The 25,014-nt window shown below is 40.3% G+C and overlaps 1 protein-coding gene across 1 annotated transcript in view; it reads right to left on the reverse strand.

Annotated features, from left to right (window-relative positions):
* The window catches only part of UGT8 (UDP glycosyltransferase 8), a 79,770-nt gene extending 55,648 nt beyond the window's left edge, over positions 1–24,122 (reverse strand). Inside the window, exon 1 of the mRNA XM_006727956.3 lies at positions 23,631–24,122. The gene's annotated coding sequence lies outside the window, so the exon portion shown is untranslated. The remainder of the gene's footprint in view (positions 1–23,630) is intronic.
* Between the last annotated feature and the right edge of the window lie 892 nt (positions 24,123–25,014).

Below are 25,014 nucleotides of genomic sequence, written 5' to 3' on the forward strand. Positions count from 1 at the left end.
GACTTTCTGTGACCCCGAGGGTCCTGAGACCACACTGTCCCACGAGGGTTCCACCCCCCAGTTAGCCACTGGAGCGACGTCCCTCAGCGGAGCAGACTTTTAAAAGTTCCGATTTTGTGCTCAGAGGCTCTATCACTTGCCAGAAGTGGTGGACGGAGGCCCCCACCCCCACCGTCTGTCCTCCCGAATATCACCTCGGATTCACTTCTCCGCACGTCCTACCTTCCGGAAAGTGGTCGCTTTTCTGTTCAGAGAGTTGTTGCTATTCTTTTCTTTGATCTCCTGTTGAGTTTGTAGGTGTTCAGAATGGTTTGATCCCTATCCAGCTGAATTCCTGGGACCAGACGAAATCCAGGTCTCCTACTCCTCTGCCATCTTGCTCCACCCCCCCCCAAGAAGCATCATTTGTACAAGTGTGTTATTCTGTTGTTCAAATACAAGACTAATTATGAAGGACTACAATAGCACTTTAATCTCATAAACATCACTGTGGTGGATAACAGAATGACTAACACAACTACCAACAAATGGTAAGATCCTTGCTAGTCCAGACTTATCAGAGTGTGTCTACTGATAAGCTGGAGTTCATTAATATTAAAAACTTCTGCTCTGAGAAAGATAATGTCAAGAGAATGAGAAGACAAGCCACAGACTGGGAGAAAATATTTGCAAAAGACACATCTGATAAAGGACTGCTATCCAAAATACACAAAGAACGCTTAAAATTCAACAATAAGAAAGTAACCAACCTGATTTTAAAAAGGGCCAAAGACCTTAATAAGCAACTCATAAGGAAAATATACAGATGGCAAATGAGCATATGAGAAGATGCTCCACATCATGTGTCATCAGGGAAATGCAAATTAAAACTACAATGAGATACCACTACACACCCGTCAGAATGGCCAAAATCCAGAACACCGACGATGCCAAATGCTGGAGAGAATACGGAGCAACAGGAATTCTCATTCATTGCTGGTGGGAATGTAAAATGGTACAGCCACTTTGGAAGACAGGTTGGCGGTTTCTTACGAAACTAAATATACTCTTAACATATGCTCCAGCAGTTGTGCTCCTTGGTATTTATCCAAAAGCGCTGAAATTTATGTGCACACAAAAACCTGTACATGGATGTGCCTAGCAGCTTTCTTCATAACTGCCAAAACTTGGAAGCAACCAAGATGTGCTCCAGTAGGTAAAGGGATAGATAAACTGGAATGGAGTATTACTCTGTGCTAAAAAGAAAATGAACTATCAAACCATTAAAAGACAGGGAAGAAACTTAAATGCATATTACTAAGTGAAATGCATATTACTTATAATATGTATATAATAGTGTAAGTTACAAGGGATTTTAATTTAACATTTTCTATAATGGACATGTGTTACTCTTCTCTTAAAATAGTTAAGTATTGTTTTTAAATAATATGTGATCAAAGTATCTCATTTACAATAACAAAAAAATACATAAAATACCTTTAAAATGAACTAAAAAGCATATTTGTTTGCTATACTAAGTATGGCAAGCCTTTCCCTAAAGACATACACATAGTAATAATACTAAGTGCATAGAGATACTCTATTATTTTAATGAAAGACGGTATTTGATAAAAGTCAATCCTTCCCATCTTATAAATAGACTGAATAAATTCCCCATGAAATCCCACTAGAGACTTCGTTTTGTTTGGTTTGGAATTTGACCAAATTATACCCATGTTCACTTGTTAGAATATGCAAGAAGAGAGAATACACTTTTAAAAAAGAAACAGTAAAGTCTTGGGACAGCAAGGTAAATATTAAAGCATATTTTTAAGAAGAATTAAAACACTATGGATTTAGCCCAAGAATCCTACTTCAAATAAATGGATCAGAGTAGGTAGCCTTTAAGAATTCCTTGAATAAATATGAACATAACATGAGATGAAGGGAGCACAAGTAGATGAGGAAGGAATAACTTACTTGAAATGGAGTGTTAAAAATTGGCTTTATATTTGAGAAATAAAATCACTGAATTATTTACCCTAGACTTTCCCCCAACTAAATCAGATAGAAGTGTTATTTTTTTTTAAATACAGCCGATAAAAGTGCTGAGCTTTAAATGATCTCTGGAAAGAGAAAAAAAAAACAATCTGAGCATAAAGCAAAGAAAGAAATCTTTACTGCAGATATTATTAGATTTGACTACATAATCATAAAATCTTTTCGGAATGTTTAAAACATCTGGGGCAGACGTTTCAGTCCAAGATGACTGACTGAACTCAAATGTTTCTACTCCTTTCTTCCTAACGTTTCTTCAGAAATGACAGGAAAGCAGATAAAGGGGAATACCTAATTATCTCTGAGAAATGGTACAAGGTAATGAGTTGTGGGCTGGGCTATAGTCATCAGTGTAATGGATTTTTGAGAAGTTTCTAGAAAACAAACAATAAGTATGAGGAAGTCCTGACCCAGAACACACAGAAGAGGATCCTGTTAGCAGAGGTGAAAACTGCTTCCAGAACAGCTGCGTGCGTAAGTGGACAAGCTGGGGAGCAAGAGTAGTGGGTGGAGCAAGAAATCAAGGAAAAAAGAGGAGCTAGAGCAGTTTTCCCCATACATTACATCTTCCCTTCACTCCCATGGGAGCAAAGCAGAGGCGGCTGCATTTACTCCCCAAACGCACATCAGTTCTCTAGATACAGAGATGAGCTGCCTGAAGAGGGATCAGAACTGAGCACTCAGGGTAAAAGCCTCCTACTGCTGGGATGCAGGAGGTGGAGGCTGGCTCCTCCTCTGAGCACCCTAGAGAAAGCACTGCTCCCCGGACATGCCGCATCCATACACACGGTTTGAACCCAACCTCCCAGTTAGAGGCAAGGAGCTTAAGGCTGCCGAATGACTGAACAAAACAAACTAGACTTTTCTTTCATAAAATTAGCAACATCATTTTTAATGGTAACGCAGTTTTAGGCAGGTGGTGAAAATGTAAATTGGTGCAAATGCTTTGGAAAACAGCTGGCATATCATTTTACATTTCTGTAACTACTCTAAATCAGAAATACCAACATGTATGCACAAAGATGTTCCTGCATTCGCTTGTAACAGCAAACAGCCAGAAACCACTAGGAATCCAGCAATACAGGATTAATCTCATCGTGGTACATTTTACAATGGAGTATTACAGAACCATTAAAACTATGTTTTAAACATTTTCAACATGAGAAAATGCTCGTAACATAAAAGAAACCAAATTATATATATCATATACATACATAAAATGATGATGCCGACTCACAAAGTATATAACAAACTTATCGACAGTAAATTTGGATTTTCCAATTGAGGGATTTTGTTTTCTCTTCCTACTTTTGTATTTCCAGGTTTTTGAAGTTTTCTACCAAAAATACATAATATTTATAACACACTCATTCCACTGCCATGCCCCTTTTGCTGGAACTTTACTCCCACTCCCACTCTTGGAGTCAAATGTCTTAAAATATCAATGTGTATTTGCTGGCTTCCACTTACTCCCCGAATGGCTCCAGCCTGGCATTGTCTCCACCACCACTCTGCCCAAACACTCATTGTTAAGGGCACTAAATACTTCCTAATATTCACACAAATGCCCTTTTCCCCCCACACTTATCTCATTGGACTTCTCTCCAACACTAGACACTAATGCTCCCCTTTCTCCTCCAAATTCTCTCTTGGTTCTGAGATGCTACTACTACTTGACGGTACTCCACCGTCACAGGATGGGAGAAAATCCAGAATTCCAAGACTCTAAACAAATTTCACGTTGCTTATCAGCCCACCCTTTCTTCTTTAGGTTAAAAATTATTTCTCTGCTTGCATGCAAGACAAGAAACAGGGCCAATTTTACTCACAGTGCCCACCTCTCACCAAAGGGAAGCCAGTCAACATTGAAGTGCAAATTAGTTCAGCAAGGATATCAGGGTAGCACTTTACTTGACCGCTGCATATCCAAAACACTCATTTGCAAAAGTGATCCCTCTAAAGCCAAACCCTTAGAATACCAGAAAAAAAATAAATTAGCTATATTGTTCCTGCTCCTAAGCCTCAATGATTCACTTCCGCTGAAATGGACAACAGAACATCCCAATATACTCCTGAGATTTTTTTTTTTTACCTCACTTTTTTTTTTATTAACATATAATGTATTATTTGTTTCAGGGGTACAGGTCTGTGATTCAACAGTCTTGCACAATTCACAGCACTCACCATAGCACATACCCTCCCCAGTGTCTATCACCCAGCCATCCCATCCCTCCCACCCCCCTCCACTCCAGCAACCCTCAGTTTGTTTCCTGAGATTAAGAGTCTCTTATGGTTTGTCTCCCTCTCTGGTTTCGTCTTGTTTCATTTTTTTCTCTCTTCCCCTATGCTCCTCCGCCTTATTTCTCAAATTCCATATATCAGTGAGATCATATGATAATCGTCTTTCTCTGACTAACTTATTTCACTTAGCATAATACCCTCTAGTTCCATCCACGTTGTTGCAAATGGCAAGATTTCACTCCTTTCGGTGGCTGCATAATATTCCAGTGTGTGTGTGTGTGTGTGTGTGTGTGTGTATACACACCCCACAACTTCTTACTACTGAGATTTTTTTAAAAGATTTATTTATTTTTTTTAGAGAGAGAGAGAGAGCTGGGGGGAGGGGCAGAGGGAAAGGGAGAGGGAATCTTTACTTAAGTAGACTCTGCTCAGCACAGAGCCAGACGTGGATGCTTAACCGACTTTGCCACCCAGGCACCTCTATACTACTGAGATTTTTTAAAGATTAAAAAAAAAATAGACTTCATGAATCCCTTATTTTTCCCACTTCTTCAAACAGGAGTCTAAAATACCAGATTTTAACACCTATCTTTCTAGGCCTCTAGCAACCTTACTTTAAAATGCTATTTCCATCTACTTATTAAAAAAACAAAAAACAACAACAAAAACTAGAGAATCACCACTGGCTACCACATGAAAGAATCATTTCTCTGGTTTTTACTATTTGAGGTTAAATCATGAATAATGCTGAGCTGTAAAGCATACATGAGGATGAACTATATAGGAAAAAAAAATGGCAAACACCTAAACTACAGGAAACAATTTAAGTTTTGACAGTCTACCAGCCCAGCAGCTCATCAATTCAGGAGCAAAGCAGGGGGGAAAATGAGAAAAATAGAAGACCAACCAAGAAACAGACTCTTAACTATAGAGAACAAACTGATGGTTACTGGAGGGGAGGTGGGTGGGTGGGGGAGAGGAGACCTAGGGGATGGGGATTAAGAAGTGCACTTGTGAATTAGTACCAGGTGATGTGTGGAAATGGTGAATCACTATATTGTGCACCTGAAACTAATATTACATCTATGTTAACTAACTGGTATTGAATAAAAACTCAAAAAAAAAAAATAGACTATCATTTTAAACAAGAATTGATCAAAGTGTGTTTTTGCATTAAAGGAAAAACAAAATAAAGGCTATTGGGAAATTTAAAATCATGTCTGTATGTGGTGAATTGAGCTATTTAGAAAAACGAAGTGAATGATTTAGTCCTCAAAGCAGATTATGTAGTCTGGTAAACTGACAGCTAAAATTCTCAGGACTTTTAAGTTTCCCTGGCACTGAGTATTATGAGGACTGCAATAACATGAAAAAATATATCAGTCATAACTACCACCAGAGGTCAACCTCGGTACTACATGAAATACTGTTAGAATAATTTCATCTCTCTTCAAAGCATCTTTTGTAAGTAAGCCTAGGAAAATACCATCCAGTAAAATGAAAAATAAACAAATACCAATCCATCAAAGTAAAGACTAATTAGGAATCCTTACTAGTGCTTTTAAATAAATGCCAACAGCATTTCTCACAGAACTAGAACAAATAATCCTAAAATTTGTATGGAACCAAAACAGACCCAAATAGCCAAAGCTATCCTTAGAAAGAAGAACAAAGTTGAAGGTGTCACAATCCAGATTTCAAGATATACTACAAAGCCATAGTAATCAAAACTCTATGGTACCAGCACAAAAACAGACACATACATCAATAGAACAGGATAGAGAGTCCAGAAATAAACCCACACCTACATGGTCTAACCTGTGACAAATGAGGCAAGAACACACAATGGGGAAAAGATAGTCTTTTCAGTAAGTGGTGTTGGGAAAACTTACAGACGCATGCAAAAGAATGAAACTGGACCACTTTCTTACACCATCCCCAAAAATAAACTCAAAATGAATTAAAGACCTAAATGTGAGACTTGAAACCATAAAACTCCTAAAAGAAAATACGGACAGTAATCCCTTGGAAATCAGCCTTAGCAACATTTTTCTAGATATGTCTCCTCAGGTAAGGGAAACAAAAGCAAAAAGTAAACTACTGGAACTACACAAAAATGAAAAGCTTTTGCACAGCAAAGGAAACCATCAACAAAATAAAAAGGCAACCCAGGGAATTGGAGAAGATATTTGCAAATGATATATCCAATAAGGGGTTAATAACCAAAATATACAAAAAACTTCTACAACTCAACACCAAAAACACCAAAAAAATCTGATTAAAAAACAGGCAAAGGACCTGAATAGACATTTTTCCAAAGAAGACATAAAGATGACCAACAGACCCACAAAAAGATGCTCAGCATCAGGAATCATCAAGGAAATGCAAATTAAAACCACAGTGGGATATCCCCTCACACCAGTCAGAAAGACCAGTATCAAAAAGACAAAAGATAACAAGTGTTGGGGAGGATGTGGAAAAAAAGGGAACCTTGTGCCCTGCTGAAATGTAAATCAGTGCAAGGCACTGTGCGAAACAGTACAGAAATTCCTCAAAAAATTAAAAATAGAATTGTCATAGGATCCAATAATTCCACTACTGGGTATTTATCCAGAGAAAATGGACACAAATTTGAAAAGATATATGCACCCCTATGTTTATTGCAGCATTATTTACAAAAGCCAAGATATAGAAGCCACCGAAGTGTCCATCAATAGGCAAATGGATGAAGAAGATGTGGTGTATATGCCTAGTGTATTACTCAGCCATAGAAAGGAATGAGATCTTGCCATTTGCAACAACATGGATGGACCTAGAGGGTATTATGCTAAGTGAAACAAGTCAGAGAAAGATAAACACCATATAATTTCACTTATATAAGGAATCTAAAAAACAAAACAAATGAACAAACAAAAAACAGACTTTAAATAGAACAAACTGGTGGTGGCCAAAGGGGAAGGGGGTGGGGATGAAATAGATAAAAAGGTTTAAGAGGTACAAACTTCCAGTTATAAATAATTAAGTCATGGAACTGAAATGTAGAACACAGGGAATACAGTCAATAATACTGTAATAACAATAACATTGTGAACACTGAGTAATGTGTAGAATTGTCCAATCACTATGGTACACCTAAAACTAATACGACACTGAATGTTAATTTGACTTCAATTTTTTTTTAATTTTTTTTTTAAGATTTTATTTATTTGCGAGAGAGAGAATGAGAGACAGAGAGCATGAGAGGGAGGAGGGTCAGAGGGAGAAGCAGACTCCGTGCTGAGCAGAGAGCCCGATGTGGGACTCGATCCCGTGACTCCGGGATCACGACCTGAGCCGAAGGCAGTCGCTTAACCAACTGAGCCACCCAGGCGCCCTTGACTTCAATTTTAAAAAGCGAATCAAAACAAAACAAAACCTAATTTCTGTATCCTCTAGCATAATTTAAGCTCCAAAAGGTTGGAGATTTTAGTAAAAGTAGGTAACTATTTTATTCCCTTTGCTAACCATGTAGTAAGTACTCAATAAATATTTGCTGACTGAATTGACTGCACTTGTGATTTTGAACCTGGATATGCAGCTGGACCACAGGCATTGCCATCGTTTTCTTTAATCTTAAATGAATGAAATGCAATTTTATCAATTGCCTTACTTCTAAACAAAATTCTAAATCAAAAGCTTTTGCCTGAGGCACTGAAGTTAGTTACACATCTCAATTATAGAGACAATTTCTAAGGTAATGGGTATTGCAGTTAGAGGAAGAAAGTAGCAAAGTACAGATTCCATTTCAGCTTTTCCTTAAGTCTAGGGACCTTTTTGCATCTATTTATGAACTTCTTACACATTCAATGTGTAAATGACCAAAGGAAAAAAAAAAAAGCTTGTATATTAAATAACAAAAGAATGGACAAGAAGCTGGACTTTGTTGGATGCCACTGTAGGTATACGAGAGACAGCAATGGCATATATTTTTCTCGTCTTTTCTAGTAATGGGATCCTCTACTTTAGTTTGGCTCACCGCCAGGAAGGCTGAAGCCACTTCCCAGCGTCTCCGGTGAATGGACACGGGCTAGAATTAGAAGTGATACGTGCGATCTCTAACGTATGTAAGTTAAGTTCTGGTGAACGGACACGGGCTAGAAGCAGAAGTGATACGTGCGATCCCTAATGTATGCCTTTAGAGGTTTCACTTTTCACCTCCCTGGCGGCGGGAGGGAGAACACGGTAATGATTAACATCCTGGACCCCGCAGGCAGAAGTATAAAGCAGGAATGCAGCGACAGCAAAGATACTCAGATGATCAGCCCCGCCTTGCTCACGCCCGTGACGAGCATTCTCCGCGAAGCAACTCAACTACTTTTTTCAAAGCCACTGAACTATTTTTTTTCTGTACTTTTACTGTTATTTTTTTCTCTGCTTTTACTGTTATTTTGGCAGCACTGGGGTGACTGGCCATCCCGCCTTGCCCAGAACGCAGGGGATTATCAGGATGCGGACCTTCCAGTGTTGTTATCTGGGCAAACCGGAACAAGCTGGTCACCCTCGAGCTCGCGCCTTAAATCCTAACATAAAACTATCAATAAACATTGGATCTTAAAAAGAGCTGTACTATGTACTCTGCACGTTCCCTGCCTTACAGGCTTTATGAGCATGATCTCATTTCACACGGAGACTCCACGCCAAGGAAAAAGAGTTGTTCCCATTTCCCAGACGAGAAGACGATTGAGGAGAACCTAAGCAAGATCTAGCATCTAGTATACTGCAGAGGTTCATATCCTCAACCGTATCCCACTTTCATCCCACGACTTGAAAAAAAAAAAAACCGTTGTGGGCAGACTGGGGGGAAACTCTGCTTTATTGCTACAGAACTGGTCAACAGCCCAGGCTTACGCATTTAGTTTCATAAGCAGGCAAAAGCTTGTGTTCTGAAGTTAATTAGGACTGTCTTCTAGCAAGTAAAGCGCTGAAAGGCAGGAATCCCCTAAAATCCGGCTGTGAAATGGGAACACCCTGACTGGGGACGGGAGGCTGGCAGTCAACCACTTTCCCACATTCATGGTTTTGAGTCATTCAGGAAAATCACAGATACTTATATGGAAGTGTGTTACTTAACTACAGAAATACAACTGGAATATGCTAAATGCAAAGGAAGACATTGGATTCCATTTCACAAATTAAAAAAAATAATAATAAATTCATCCAAAGCTACTTGTCAAAAGCTTTTAGTCACAATTTCTAACACAGTCACTTTCGTTTTTTTTAAATAGTGCTTTTGCGTCTAAAAACAAAATCAAAAGGCACAATAGAAAATATTCTATCATTAATACCACATTCCTGACAATGCCACGACACCTTAAAGAAAATGAGACTAATGTAAATTTCTAAAGGTACCACACAGGCAGATCTTTCTTTATACACACAAAATACTGAAAGGAATAAACCAGTAGCAGTACCATTCAAAAATTTTAATTCTGCACCTGGGACTTAGACGCATGCCCAGGGGCACACCAAAACCTCCTTGTGAAGGAGAGGCTATAAAGAATGTTTTTGTTGGCCTTTGTTGTTCTTGTAGCATTCCAAGTTAGCTGCACTTACCACTTTTCTACACTACCAGTATCTTGTCAGACATCTAGTACAGATGGTGAAGCTGTCATGAGAAACCCAATGCTATTCCCTTATCAGTAAGAGCTGGCCCGGGGCCCTCCTGGGCACTTTCCGGCATCACTGGGTGAGAAGATAAGAAAAAACAAGCAAAAGAGGGGAAAGAAAAATGGGATGATATGGATACCAACAGATATTGTCACTCAGTACCTTGTATAGAATATGTATCAAACTAATGCTCAATACTAGTGATTAAATATAACTATATTAAACACACACAAAAAAACTAATGAAATAGTCCTCAAAAGTTCCTGTCCAAAACTACCACCTGTGGTGCTTACTAAAAATGCAGGTTCGGGGCTTCATCACACAGGCTGTTAGGAAGTCTGGGGGAAAAAAACCAAAAATCTGCATTTCTAATAAGCATCTGGAGATTTTGATGCAATTCAACCACCAGATTGAAAGACAAGGATCTAATACTCAATCCTTATGTGCATCAAGAGAAACACAAGTGATTCAAAGGGAAAGACCAGAGCTCAGTTGTGCCAGGGTACTCAGAAAGCATAACGCCCAGCTCAAGATCTTGAGGAACTCAGAATAAACAACCAAGCAATCCCAAAGTATATGTTTTTAATGTCCTGTTATAAAGTACCTATGATATCTCAGGAACACATGAATACAGTTTGAGTAATTTATAAGGACATGACAGTACCTTTCAATTTTCAGTTTAATATTACATATTCAACTTTCTCATTATCACTTAACCCCACAAATTGTAACCTAATTTGAAATATTAGTGTTATTAGTAAACTATTAATTAGTGTCACACTAGATAGATAATCTAAATAAATGTCACTGTGTATTTAAAGTTTTGTTTTTTTGGATATATATGTCATACTTGGGTAACCTAAGACTGTCATTTCAATCAGCTCACATTTCAAGTTGTTTACATTATGAAAATAATATCATTTTAAGTGACCCCATAATGAAGTCTCAATAATGCGAGAAAAAATAAAAATATATATGGCATGCATCTATGGATTCCCCAATCAATAGCTTTTGTAATTTGGGCCAAGTCATTTAATTTTTCTGTGCCTAATTTCCTTCTCCTGCCAGGCAAGACTATGACATTAGATGGTCTTGGAGATCCCTTACAATTATAAAACTTACCGAAAAAAACAGATTTAAAAATAGGTTTAATGAGATTGATATGATTTGGTTCATAAAAGTAGTCAAGACCAGATAAATAGATGTTAAAGGAAAAAAATGGAGAAAAAGTTAACTCACCCCAATTTTAAGCTTTATGTTATCAAGAATCTTTAATGTGAAGGCAAATTTCATAGGGACAGTGTTAAAATGCAAATTCTGATTCAGTACGTCTAGTGTGTGGCCCCAGATTATTTACTTGTAAGCTTTCTGGTGATGTAGGACGATGCAGGTACGTGGAGTGCACTTTGGATAAGAAAGGATTCAGGGTAAAGCCAAGAAGGAGAATGAAGAATGATAAAACCTTATTAATAACATGGTCAACCAGTCAACAATACAGTAACCTGCCGGAAAACAAATTATTTTCTAATCACACATACACCAAAGATAATTTGCTTAAAATAATGGAAGGACTTAATTTACCTATATAATTTTTAAGGGACTGTTATGTGGTAGGTGAGCCAATCTTTGAACATATGGCTACATTCCAGTGGCTCTCAACTGTGACCATACATTATTAATCACCTGGGATGCTTGTAAGAACTAGAGATGCCTGAAAAACCTACCAACCCCTAGCTTGTCAATTAAATCAGAATTTCTGGGGATAAGACTTTGGTCTTAGCTTTTTTTTTTTTTTTTTGCTTTGCTTTTTTATAACACCCTCCAAGTAATTACAATACTGAGAACCACTGGGCTGCACTTACACAAAGTCATAGCAAAACACACAAAAGTAACAACTAATCCAACCCATGTTGGTTGTTGTTTTTAATAAACTAAGGAGCAGAGTGTGTGTGTGTGTAGGAAGGTATTAACAGGAAAGCATTTTGAAATCGAAACCTAATTTGTCTTTGTCCCTAAAATGATCAGAAATGTTTTCATCACATGGAAAAACTGAACTGATTATATTTAGTATCAGAGATCAGTGGTTCTCCAACTTCAGTGCATCAAAACCACCTGGAGAGCTAGTTAAAACAAAGGGTATCCTCCCAGTTTCAGATTCTAGAGATCTGGGATGGGCCCCAAAATTTGCATTTCTAACAAATTCCCAGGTGATGCTGATTCTGCTGGTTCAGGCCCCATTTCCAGAATCACAAATAGAGACAGAAGTTTATAATTTAAAAAAATACAATTTTCTTTTTTAATCAAGAAAACAGTGGCATTAAGACATTTTTGATCTTTATCACATACCCAGTCTTTTTAAAAGATTTTATTTATTTATTTGAGAGAGAGAGACAGAGAGAGTGAGAGAGAGCACAAGCGGGGAGGAGAGAGAAAAGCAGGCTCCCCGCTGACCAGCGAGCCTGACATGGGGCTCAATCCCAGGACCCTGGGATCATGACCTGAGCCCAAGGCAGATGCTTAACCGACTGAGCCACCCAGGTTCCCCTATCACATACCCAGTTTTAAAATACATATTTTATATATATATAAATCATACAGGAGTAAGTGTGGGTTTCTTTTCATCTCCTCAAGACCAGCCTGGTACAGTTATCTCCATGCAACTGCATCATGTGATCAACATTCAACAAACAATAAGGAAATTCTTTGTTTTTATTCTGATCTCATCTTTAAGCAAATAGAAAAAGTTTCATAAATGAGATTGCATGAGACTTTAAGTTCTAATAGGTATATGATTTCTTAAAAGAAAACTGATGTTTGGTTAATGTTTTAAAATGTTTCATTAGGACTTTTTATAATTCTCTTTTATTGGGATTCTAATTCGTGGAATACCACAGTGAATGTGGAAGAGATACAGATCAAATTTTCATCTCCTCCCACAACAAGACAAATTCACATGTGGGGAAACAGCTTTTTTTTAAAGATTTTATTATAATTTTTTAAAGTAATCTCTATACCCAAAGTGGGGTTCGAACTCACAACCCTGAGATCAAGAGTCACATGTTCGACCAACTGAGCCAATCAGGCACCCCAGGAAACAGCTTTTCAAGATATCATTACATGACATTCTTAAGGCTGCAGAAATGTACCAGGAATCACAGGATTGTTTCTCTTATATTAATAAAATAAAATCCTTTCATTAATATCACTAGTTTAAGTGGATTTTTAACATTATCTACATTAACATTATTAAGAGTCACAAAATAAATTGCCAAGGGAGGTCTTAAACATGTTTTAGAACAAAAAACCTCTGCATAAATATAACCAAAAACAAATCAAAACAAAAAACAAACTTCTGGATGTTTCCCCGTTCAATTCCTTGGAAGTCCACATGAACAAACATCAAACTTTCCCAATGTTGTCTTATAAAATACCTGCATAATCACTGAGAGAAGGTTATTATGGGGTTTTAGATGAAAAAGCAAAGTTATATTTTCCCCAGAAAAGGAAGATTTTGGTAGGTTCTGTAGAAAGACAGGATGCATTGCTCTGATGCTTCCCTACTAACAGGTGAAAATATAATTTTACTTGAAAATATAATTCATCTAGAATTATACATGGTATTCAGCCCATAATGAAGCAAGTCCAGAGAAGTCTTTTGTATAGCATTGCCGTTGTTATTAGTCTTGGAAACATAAATATACTTGAACACTGGTACTTAACACATTTATTATGAAACGATAACAAATATTTTTAAAGTATGTATTTTCATTTAAAAAGTGTCAAAGGCCCAATTTAAAGACTAAAGATAACTGAGTCCGAATCCTCTCATTTGTAAAGAAAGGGATGAGTTCTCCTGGGGGTGGCTGCCTAGCTTCACCTGGCTAAGTCTGTAGTTACTCGCTGGCAGAGTGGGACCCAGCACTCAGGTTTCCTGGGTCCTAATCCACTATCTCTTACCTGTACCATATAAAGACTCTCCAAAGTGGCCACTGCCCTATGTCAGATAATAGAAGCCTTAAAAATGACCTCCTTAAACATTTATACATAAGACTTTTAAGTTTTATACTAGATGTTTAAGAATCACCATGTATTTTGGCTCTAAGGCAGAAGAGCTCTATCATATAATAGGCTGCTTGTTGAATGAATGGCTGAATTAATACGTTACAGATACTCACTATACAGACCTCCAGGCATCAACACGTCTGGTTCAAAACGTCTCCCCTGCCATGCCCTTTAAGGCAGAGAAGTATGAGTAGGAATGCATTTAGGGAGTATCAAAATTGTTAGCTGAAGTATTTTTACTGTATAAACAATGATGAGAGAGCATAAAGCAACTAAGGTCCATTTACAGGCTGAACAACTACTATACAGGGTGATTTGAATAAAATGACCAGCTCCTAGGTTAGTGATGGGCAGACCCCTAGGCGCCCCTCACACACATATTTACCCGCATCCCTCCCTCCAATTTGTAACCCAACCACTAGGATCCCTCTCAGCAATTCCCCACAAAAGGCAGGGACTTTATCTCCAGAAGGGCCAGCAGGTGTAGGCGGAAAGAGAGTGGAACAGCAAAAGGAAGAAGCAGGACAGCCAGAGGAACTTGTTTTTCTATATTTTGCATAGTTGTGAAATTTGAACAAAAATGATATTCCTGAGCATATGCTAAAGTCTAACTGATCAAAATAACATAGTTGCCTCCTAATGCTCTCAAGAATAAAAAAAAAAAACAACTGTTTTTTAAACAGGCAAAGAGCAGAGTCAGGCATCATTTCTTATAGTCTTATGAAACCTGTTTATTTTCTTTTTAGTTTGGCTGACGAGATTCATCAAAACGTGCTCTTATTCCTATTCCCACTCCTACTGCCCTGCCCAAAAGAAGACAGAAGAGGAGACATTTCGAACCAGAGAATTTTGCCAATTACCAAAGGAGGAAATAAGCACAGAGGAGGGAAAAAAGAACTCTGCCTGGACTGGTGCTTTGAATTAACTGGTATAAAATGTCTTTTCTGGGGGTGAGGAGGAAGGCAGCAAATCAAATGCCTCCTAAGGCAGATCTTCCTAAGGTGTGTAATCATTTGTTTCTCCAACTACTGTTTCATGACATCAGGCGCGCTTATATTCAGATATAAATACAAAATAAAAAACTAAATACATGTAATTATCTGTCAAGACGTCAGAGGTAGCCTTGCAAATCTACATCATCTATTTATAAATAAAAATGCAATGCCTGAGCATGAATAGCCAACCATCCCAGAGGGTAAAGGGGAAGAAAATCTCAATGAGTGGGTAAAGAGTCTCTGGTGAGATCTAAAGAAGACTTATTTAAAGGTCATTTCAGTGAGGTCCAGGTTTCAGCAGGTGGTGAGCTGTAGCTCCAGGGCCCTGCTCTAGGAAAGAAGCCTGTGTTCCAATACCAATCCTCACAGACTGTCCTAGTGACCTCCAGAAGTTACTTAAGAGCTCTGCACCCCCAGGTCATGGTTTGTAAACTAGGGTTCCCTACTGGACAGTGCTCAGGGGTGGAAAGAGGATAAAACGATAAGAGTGAATGAGTAAGAGATTTACAAGCTACAAAAAAACTGTATGAATATAGCATTTTACTATTGTTCAAGGGAACTATGTACTTCCAAGACAAAGTTAGTGTTAAGAGATAGTAACTACAACATTTTCCCACGAATATTCCTCGGAAGCCTCAGCCCTGACCCAGTAGAGTGTTCCCTATATTGGATATTGAAGACTACAGATGTTCGCTTGTTTTAATTAAACTCATTCTCTGATCAAAGCTTGCACAAAGCCTAGAAGGGACACTGAAACACTTGTCCTCTTCCTCTTGTTTTTTTTTTCCCCCTTCCACTATTGTTTTTCCTTTCCCTCTGTTCACGTTATTCTAATTCCCTCTTTTATATTTACTTCTTTCGGCTCCCTTTACTCTCACTCTAGCTCCGGGAAGATATAGTCTCACAAATGCCCCCAAAGTAGTTTCAAAACCCTGGAGAAAATAAAAGTCAGTGATCAGCATTAATATTCCTTAAAATAGTTTCACCCTTGACCTTATCCACAAATTTCACTGCTCCCCCCCCCATTTAAATAGACGGGCAAACCTGTTTGACTAGTTTTCCTCTAAGCCCCGCTCTCCTGATTGGCTGTGAGTACAAATGAACAACAGGTACAGCTGCACAAATGCAAAAGCTATGTAAAGCACCATGGCCTTTCTTCCTAAGAGCACCCGGGGAGGGGCCTGCAGCTCATGCCCTGACTATCCAATCTTAGAGCAACTCTCTCAAAGCAGGAGGGCAACACTACCGAATCATTCATTCCACTGCTGGTCCAAAACGAAAAAACAGAAACACAAATCCTCTGTTGATGTCTCCTCTTTAGAATAAGGGATATTATGATGAGGCTCACATTAAGCCTTTCTCTTAAATTTAGAAGTTTAGGAAATTCTGGTGGATGCAACTACATTCAAAATGCGGTACAGAGGTGTGCCCAAGTTCGCTGCTGGTGTGGGGGTGACGTGTATTTGCTTAAGTAGATTAGGAAAATTTGATTTGCCAAACAGATTAATCAAAGAGGATTCTTTTTATGGAAAGATTTACTTCGATATTGCTTTAAATAGCAGTGTCTGGGTACACTGATACGCTTAGTGTCCTTATCTGTCCACACTTTTTACGGTAAAATACTTCAAACATACAGAAAAGTAGTATAAAGATTAACAAACATCTGTATACCCATCACCCTTATTTTAAAGTCTATAAATATGATCCGGTTTATAAAAACTAAATGTTTATACAATTTTTTGTACACACAAAATATATAGCATATTTGTACACTTGATTCTACTTCCTTTTAATTTTGTTTTTAAGTCATGGGGGCATAGTATTAAACTAAAACGTCTCACTTGAAGGACAGTCAGCACCACAGTTATTATTTAATAAAGCTAGTTATAGCCAATGTAATAGCTAAAAAATTATGACTCAATGTCTTGAAAATATTTCAAGTATTAATTTTTTAAAAAACAGAACTGAAAAGTGCAAAATAATTTTACACATATTTTGTATTAATAAATTCCCAAATCAAGCAAATATTTACCAAATCGGTTATAATGTAAATTTTTTTAGTGAACTGGAATTCCTACAGATGTATTTCTGTTATCTAAATCAAGCCGGGACAAATTTAATCAATACAGTGATTATTTTCATTAATAACAATACAGATAAATAGCACAAAACTAAGAGCAAAACCCACAGTATCTCTGAAATGTTCCTAATTACACATTCTTTCCAAATGTTTTAATACTTATAGAAACTTCCAGCCAAGGAGTAGGAACAGACCTATGCTGTCCTAGATACCCCGCCATTCATAAATCCAAAGGTTCCATTTTTGTTTGGCTCTGCACTCCCAAATGCTGATCTAGGGATGGCACACACGTCCAAGTCAATTTCAACTTGGCATCTGTCATCTCCATCAGGCAGTGCTGAGCAGGACAGTATCTAATCTAAAACTGAGTTGGTGGGGGCGCCTGGGTGGCTCAGTCGTTAAGCGTCTGCCTTCCACTCAGGCTCAGGTTGTGATCGCAGGGTCCTGGGATGGAGCCCCGCATCGGGCCCCCTGCTCAGCAGGAAGCCTGCTTCTCCTTCTCCCACTCCCCCTGCTTGTGTTCCCTCTCTCGCTGTGTCTCTGTCAAATAAATAAATAAAATCTTAAAAAAAAAAAAAAACTGGGGCGCCTGGGTGGCTCAGTTGGTTAAGCGACTGCCTTCGGCTCAGGTCATGATCCTGGAGTCCCAGGATCGAGTCCCGCATCGGGCTCCCTGCTCGGCAGGGGGTCTGCTTCTCCCTCTGCCCTCTTCCCTCTCGTGCTCTCTGTCTCTCATTCTCTCTCTCTCAAATAAATAAATAAAATCTTAAAAAAAAAAAAACTGAGTTGGTGAATATACAATATGGAAATGCACAGACCACTACACTTGCAAGAATGAGACCAGACATTGTAAGGGAGTTAGCGCAGTGGACAAAAAACACAGAAATGCAACTTCAAAACAGGAGGTCCTGGTAACAAAAAGTGTGGCTAGAGAATTTCAAGTAAAGAACATCATCAGAGATGAAAAACCATGCACATTAAACACATAAAACCTACACACATAATGATTCACCTTAAAAATACTGAACATTTAATTTATTTACTCAAAAAACCTTTATTAGAAATTCTAAAAACTATGTATACTCTAACTGCCATATAAACAAATGACACATGGTGAGTAACAGTATGTATTGAAACATACATACTAATTTGAACTAAAAAAGAAAAATCAATATTATTTATAACCAATTAATCACCAATATGCCTAACAACCAATTAGTAAATAATATGCATTATTAACATTATTAACTGTTGACTGGTTCCCAAACCAGTTCCTACATGCAAACATTTTCTCAAAATGCTCAAGAATTACAGGGAGAAAAATGTACACACATATTAAAATACAAATCTAATTTTAGAGGTTTATCTCTCATATAAAGCATTACATCCTCCAAATAGAGAAAATCCTAAGGAAAAAAAAGTAGGTATTTTTCAATATTACTATAGTACACCTAATTTTTTTTAAACAATTAATGAATCAGTCTATGCCCTTATTAGATTATCTAAGAAACTAGAATTCATTTATAATACCAGAAACAGTTTAACAAGGCATTTGAAATGTCTACGATTTGATTACCAGATGCTTTTAAAAAACAACCTGTATGCTACAGAACCCTCCAGGCTGGTAGAAGCGTGGCTTGTCGTGAGGATCCCAGCAACTCCCCAGAGCTCTCGCAATTCCCACCCTCTCCTCAAGGAACGTCTTCCAATGCTCTCCCTGCTCCCTTCAAAATTTCCAACTGCCCCTATTTTACTGGCTTCCTCCCCAAAGGCTATAAACCAGATCAAGTTTTCATCTTAAATATACCTTTAATCACCCTCCTTGAACCCTGAGAGCAAGTACTGCTAAAAGCAACAGTCTCTACAGACCAACTAATCACCAAATCCAAGTTGTGCTTTTTATAAAACCAGCTAGCGGGGCGCCTGGGTGGCTCAGATGGTTAAGCGTCTGCCTTGGGCTCAGGTCATGATCCCAGGGTCCTAGGATTGAGCCCCGCATCGGGCTCCTGGCTCAGCAGGGAACCTGCTTCTCCCTCTCCCTCTGCCTCTCCCCCTGCTCATGCCCCCTCTCTCTGTATCTGTGTCTCGAATGAACAAATAAAAAAATCTTAAAAAAATAAAAAAACAGCTAGCATTTATTGAGCACAAACCAATGACCTTCTAGGCACGGAGCTTGCCAGGCTTTATCTCATTTGATCCTCACAGTAGCCTCTTGGTGTAGGCACTTTGATCCTCTTCTCGTAGATAAGAACTATGCTCTAAGTTCAAGGTCACAGAGTTAGTCAGGAGCAGAATCAGAATTGTCTGATACACCTCATTTTAGTACTTGATCTTACTTCTTGAACTTCTTTCCTCCTTCAGCTACTAAAAAGCTGTTCTCTGCTCATTCTCCTCCTGCCTTTCACTCTGTACTTCTCATTCTTTACTGCTCCCTACTTCTCACCCAACTGTTACATATTAGGATTTCCCTAGGCTTCTATCCCCCTCTTACTCATTGTACCCGCCCTGGAAGGCATATCAACTTCCCCCCCCTTTTTTTTTTTTCCAACCACCCATGTACTAAAAACTGCTAAATCAGTGCATCCATCCATCTATTCATCCATTTTTCCACCTACCTATCCATTCATTCATTTATCTACCTTATTTATCCAGCTAAGACCTCTCTACTCAGAACTTCTGTGTAATGATCCATTGGACACTCCTCTTCAGTTGGATTTTCTGTAGGTACTTCATACTCTTTAAAACTGAACTCTATCATCCTTGCTCCTCCAACCTGCCTCTCCTCATATGTCTGAGTGCTGATAAAGACATGCAGACGATCCTGATCACTCACCTGATCCTAGACATTCTCCTACCTTAACATCTATGTGACCAAACCCTTTTCTTCATCTCACTGCTACCACTACGGTATAAGGTCCTCAACAAGATCACTCCAGTACCTTCTAAACGGCCGTTCCTGTCTCAGATTCCTCAGATCCATCCTTCTAGATGGCTGTGAGAGCTATCTTTGCATCCTATCACTCCTTTGTTGGAAACAAACTTGAACAGAAAATGGTCCATATTCCTCATGATGGCAAACAGCCTCCCATGACCTGGCCTGTGCCTACACTGACCGTAATGTCACCTTCTCCATGAAGCCTCGCTAGTCTTCTGATCACTTCCAAATGCCTGTTCAGGGTCCTCTGCATATCTTTATCACAGCACTCAGAGACCGTACAGCATTATGTTGCACTTACTGAAACTAGTTTGTTTTCAATCTATCTAACCTCTTAAACCCAGGGCCGTATATCCCCAGAGCATAAGAACATATTATGCTTTTAATAAATACTTGCTGAATAAAAGAATGAATGCTTCTGAAATGCTTTAGGTTAGGAAGATGTTGATTGCTACTGTTCTCCAAGACTAAATTAAACTGACTTATTCAAACTAATTTGATTATGTAGCTCCTCCCTAGGTAGGTATGCAAAGTAATACTGAAATGACTGACCTCGCGTCAAGTATGGTGATCAAGATTATCAAATCACACTTTTTATTCCGGAGTAGGAAAATATGACCAACATTACATATGGCTAGCTGGTATAGAAAGTGGTATAGAAAACATCACTGTATACATATTCCTAAACAAAGGCAATCTGGGCCTGCCGTAAGAAAAGTACACTTTTTTTAAGGGCTACTGCAATTTCTCAGAAAAGCAAAGATTTTTCAGAAGACTGAACTGTCTGACATTAAGACACCTTCTAAAGATCTCATACACAAAATATTCTGTAAAACAACAATGACATTAAAACCATTTATAGAGAGGCCATCCTAATAGTCCCACTAGGAACCTCAGCCGGACAGCTTACAATCCATCCCAGAAATAAAGCATGAGAACAGCAAGTACCTGTCACAAAGCCCACAGGCTTTATACTCCGGCAAGAGCCCACATCATTTCACAGAAAAATAAGACAACAGATACTATAGCAGCAGGACTCGCTCACAGCCTGACAGCAGTAGAAAGTGATAGCTGATAACAGAAAGAGGACCCAGAAAAACCATAAAAAAGAATAGTACTTCTGTCTCCAATCTAGTATTTCAACAGGGCAGACTGAGACTATTTACTATAAACAAAAACAGCTCTATACACCTCAACGAATAGCACTATTCAATTCTTTATGAATTCATGCTCATAAAGACAAGCCAACAAAAAAATTAACTTAAATCCAGGGGAGCAAGTAAGAGTGTAAGATTTAGAAATTACTTGTTTCATAGCTGAATTTTTAAGTTTCAGTAATTAATTGATCATGGGAGGGGTCAGCTATGGAGAAAATGCACTTATGAAAATAAGCAAAACCCAGATAGTATCAATATCAATAAAAGGAGTATTATTATATATTACAAAAACAATCAAAAGTTCTTATTCTCCTGGTATATTCTGAAAATCTAGTTGAATTAAACAGCAGCAACTCAATATTACTTGATAAATAAATATATAAATAACTTTGAAAAGGAGTTTGAGAATTGGGAATGTGATTTTCTTCCTTTGTCATCAATGGTGGTAATTAAGCTGATAAGGTATCATGAAATGTTTTAAGTAATTTAAATTAAATGCTACTGTCAAACTCTTTACACACACACAAAAATAGATTTTATAAGAAATCGATTTTGTTGTAAATATCTTTATTTATTCCACTGGTTTACTTATCCTAATAAGTGCACCAAGTATTAATAAAGCAAGCATAAAGCTCTGGAAATTATAGATTTAAAGAGTTTGAATCTCTACAGTAGTATTACCCAGAAAAGTCAGAAGTATTGTTTCTACTCATTTATGCCCAGCTACTAAAACACTATTAAGTTTTTACCAAATGTCAAGGCATCACACTTCACTGTAGTTTTTAAACAGCCCTGTGGCACTAAATCACACACTAGATGTCACCTTTATCTTCTGGGTAACAGGTAAATCAAATAGTATTAGAGTATTTCCCTCTGGAATTATCTAGAATAGTTGCTGAACAGAGTTCCATTCCTAAAGCAAAACCTCAAACTAACTACCAGGAGATGGTTTTTACAGAAGAAAACTAAATCCACTGTTTCCGTCTCTGGGACTGGAGGATAGAAAGCACAGCAAATTCTGAGTGGAGACCTTTTTATGGACATGAAATTATCAGAAGAAACCACAGCACACTTGGCATATAGCCAAACTGCCACACCTTTGGGCTATTAATCTTGAAAAATTCAATATACAAGGTGACAGCCTGAGGGGGCTGTTTTTAGAGTAGTGTTTTTGTTTCTTTGTAAGTTTGATTTTTTCTGGGTGGAACCCACCTGAAATAAAAGGCTATCTCTATTACTAACACTGACTCATAATAGAGGTGACTCGGGGTCACTCCTGCTTGAGAACACCGCCCACCACCCGTCCTCTAGTGATACGCCCTCTCCTTCTTAAGAACGGCTACTTAATGTGATCTAGCCTTCCAATGAGTTAGTCCGCGGGACTCTCAGAAGTTCTCCCACCTTCCTCTCCTCCCCAGCGCCCCGGGATGCTTTAAGGTGATGGGAACCAGCGGTACAGGTACAAGTACAGAGGCGGTTCTTTCCCTAAGGAAGTGCTGGAGAGTAATACATTCACCGTACTCAACTTTATCAACCTAAAATTAAACCAGTGAGTTTACATATAGTTTGGGTACGCCCCTCCCCACCTCTGCCTGTCCTTTCGCCCCGTCACACTGCACATACTTGCGCCTTCCGACGCGGTTCGCCTCCTACAACTCCAAATCACGCACCCCAGGCCCCCTCGCCGCTCCTCCAGCCCGTGGAAGGCGCCCTACTTCTGCAGCACGTCCTTCTCGCAACTCCTCTCTAACCGCCGCAGCCCGCACACACGCTTCTCTAATGCAAGGGCACGCCGCATAGTTCTCTCAACCGCGTGTGAACCCGCGCGCGACCCTGTCACCACTATACATTCCTGGGGGGTCGCGCGGGCATGTGGGCTCCGGCAGATGCTCAAAGGTCCCAAGAGAGTAGGAGTGGGAGTGTGTGGGTGTGCACGCGCGCAGCCCCACGACGCTCCCCACCCCCAACACACCCAGTTCCCCTTTAGGGAGAGGACGAAGTAGAAGACTATTAGGAGAGGTCCGAAACTTCCTGGTCCCCCATCCGTGCCGGCAGCGGGCTCCGGCCTTGGGGCTCCCCGATGCCCATCCCTCCCGGGTCAAGTGCAAGGTCCTCCGCCAGATCCGCGCCCGGTTATCCCCTCCCCTCTAGAGTTCAGCACGCAGGAACTCAAGAAGACCCTCAAACGGGTGCCATATGGGAGAAGAAAGGAGTACGGGAGCTATCGGGAGCAGCTGGGAAAGATCTCCTTCACGGTCCCTCAATCTTAACCTTTCTCCCTACCCCCTACCCCCCACCCGCACTCCCCATTCCCTATCACGCTCAGCCCAGCCCCATCTGCCCTTATCGATCCCAGCCCCCAGCCCCTGGATCGCAGCCATTCGCCCCGCACTCACCTCAGGGAGCAAACAACGCCCATCTCCTCCTCCGAGCCCGCCCCCTTTCGCCCGCCGGAACGGCGCGGTCCCTCTACTTACCTCGGCTCTTGGCTGCTGCGCGTGAGTTTGAATGTGTCTCTGCCGCGTAATTGTATCCGGGGACAGAAGGGACCCGTGTTTGTGCGCTGGATCAGGTGTCGCCGCCTTCGGTGGTTTGGGGGCGTGAGGGCTGTAGAGTTAGTGTGTTAGCTTAGGACGGACTCACTGGGCTCACAACTGATGGCAAAGCTTTAACGGCGCCCTCCTTCGGGTCCGCAGCGCGCCTGCTCCTCCGCTGCTTCCCGCGGCTGGCCGGGCCCCCGCCAAGCCGCGCCCCGCCCAGCGCACCGCTAGAAGAGTAGGAGCGCGCCGCTCTCCTCCCGCGTCCGGCTCGGCCGGGCACGACGCGGATGCCACGCGCTCAGCCTCGCATCACACGCCTGGGCCTGCGAACGCCTTCTCCTTTGGCCCGGGCATGGATGCGGACGCGCCTTCGTGCGACGCGCTCGCGGGCTGGGCGAGGGGCAGGTCCTGGGCCAGGGATGCTCGCCCGCGGAGCGGCAGTCGGCTGGCAGGCTGGGACGCTCGGGAGCCCTCCGGTCGCACCCGAGCTGGGAACCCTGGGACTGGCACGTGGCCCCGCCCCCTGTTCCCCCTACGAGGCGTGCCCTGTGCCCTTTCTGCCACCACCCCTCTGGTCCCCGTGCCCGCCTTCTCCCCGCCCCCCATCACGCTATTGCAGTAGGAATCACCGTGGTGGTAGCGTGCCTTCTCTCACCTTCCCAGCCTCTTAGCCCACTGCGCTCCTCTAGAACCCATTAAAAAGTTCAACTTGGGCAAGGAGGTAGAGGAGATACGCGAGAGACAGCGGGGGTGGGGGGCTGGGTTAGGTGTTCAGGCACCTGCCTCGTGAATCCTAAAGCGTTAAAACAAAACAACAACCACCACAAAAACTCGAGTTTGGGGATCCCGGAAAAAGTCATTTGGGTTGCTGGGCCCAGTACCATCCCTCCTCGCAGGCTCATGCTGAAAGGGCCATTTATGCTTTGCTTGGTTGAGTCTGTGGCGACTTTATCCTTACTAATCTGTGTTTGCCAGCAGTAGATCCTTGCCAAGTTGGCGTTCCGGCCAGGAAGCAACTTTGCGAAGCCAGGCCTGCTGAAGCAGCCTTCTTGTGGCGCCTCAGACCTGAGAGGCCAAGCACCTTTAAGAGTCTGAGGGTGGATTGTGAGCTTCCTGGGAACCAGGAAAACCTAATAGCGTTGCTCGATTTTCTCTAAGCCGGATCGGCATTGTATTCAATAAATACATATACGACGTGAGCAGAATTGTTCATGTTACAACTTTCAGAAGAGCGAAAATCATGTCGGGCATAAACTCCAGAAGCTATAATGTCTCCAGTGCGCACAAATGTTATCCGTTTAAACACTGGAAATCAAAAAAT

Source organism: Leptonychotes weddellii, chromosome 2, assembly GCF_054177405.1.
Source record: "Leptonychotes weddellii isolate Sample4059 chromosome 2, ASM5417740v2, whole genome shotgun sequence".
Taxonomy (NCBI): Eukaryota; Metazoa; Chordata; class Mammalia; order Carnivora; family Phocidae; genus Leptonychotes; species Leptonychotes weddellii.